The following is a 1,555-nucleotide window of genomic DNA, read 5'->3' as shown; positions in this document are numbered from 1 at the left end:
CATAATTGCCATTTTTTTGTGTGAATATGGTGAGAACATTTAAGATCTATTCTGTTAACAACACTCACATATACAAACAGTATTATTAACTATAGTCACCTCCCTGCATTATACTCTCAAAAATGATTCATATCAATGTAGCACTAGAACACTGGTCATTTAGGCTAATTTGTAGATCATATTATAACCCCAGTCTTCTGCCATTGGTGATGCAGAACTGAACATAATAAATGTTAGTTAATAGCTGGGCACTGTTTGAAGTGGTTTACATGCAGTATCTTATGAAGGATCACAACAACAGGTGACACATTATCATGCCCCCTCTCCTTCCCCCATCTCCTTTTTAATTATTTTTTTAATCAAGAGGCAGGAAAACAAGGCACAAAAAACACCTTGGGCAAGGTTATATGGCTAGTAAATGATAGGGTTGCCACTCAAGCAGTCTGGCTGCATTAAGTCCTGGCAGCATTGAAACTATTTGATACATAAGGATAACACAGATAATTGCATAAATATAAAATGGCACATTACTCATTGTTCCATGGTGAGGAAATAGTACTTCTTCAAGGAGTCTGGCTGGCTATAGAACTGAGTAGTATGACTCAACATGGTCCTTAATATGCCACCCAGGTGACTTCTGTAAAGAGTATGAATTGAATGAGTCTATCAATAGTTACTAATTAATAGTTTTTAAAGTTGAGAGACTGGGGAGGAGGAATAGGATTAACCAGAAGGGATAGCTTCAAAATCTTTCCAAAAAGGGAGTTTGTAAGGATTCACAGAGATGAGTTCAGGTCAGATAGATTTTTCTGGAAGCTGTAATGATTCAGCAAAAGAAAATGAACCAAAAAACTATTATCTACTATGTGCCTGGGCTTGTGCTAGCTGCTGAGACCAATAAGATAGGCTTTGTTTTCAAGTTAATTATAGTTCTGCTGGGAGTTGGTATGCAGATTCAGAACTAATAAAATGGGGGTGAGTTCATTGTTTTTACTGGGTATTATGGGAGCACAGAGGAGGGGCACTTACCGTGGATGCCCTCTGGGAGGCTTCATATAAAGCTGACATTTGAGTATTTTCCCCAGCATTTTACTATTAATTCTTCACACAGCAATGCTGAATTTTACAGCAAACACATTTTACATTCTTGCTTTGCCATATATCCATGTATCAATGTCTTTTTTATGTTAATTTAGAAGTAAATTGCAAACATGAGTACACTATGCCCTAAATATTTCGGCATTTATCATTAAGTTTAGTATTTGCCATGTTCTCCTTTTGGTGTAAAATTCATATGTGATAAAATTTACAAGCTGTGAGTATGTATTTGCTGACTTGTAACAAATGCTTACAGCTTTCTAACCCAAACCCCTATTGAAGGTACTGAGCGTAGCCATTAGTCCAGAAACTTTGTACTCCTTACCAAATCAATCTCTGCTTTCCTCGCAAGCAACAACTGTTGTTTTATCTTTCCACCACAGATAAAATCTGACTGTTCTAGAACTAGATACGAATGGGATCATATAATATGCTTTTGTATTAGGTTTCTTTCAGC

The sequence above is a fragment of the Bison bison genome, unplaced genomic scaffold, assembly GCF_000754665.1.
Source record: "Bison bison bison isolate TAMUID 2011002044 unplaced genomic scaffold, Bison_UMD1.0 scf7180017864378, whole genome shotgun sequence".
Lineage (NCBI taxonomy): Eukaryota > Metazoa > Chordata > Mammalia > Artiodactyla > Bovidae > Bison > Bison bison.
Note: the sequence above shows the minus strand (reverse complement) of the source record.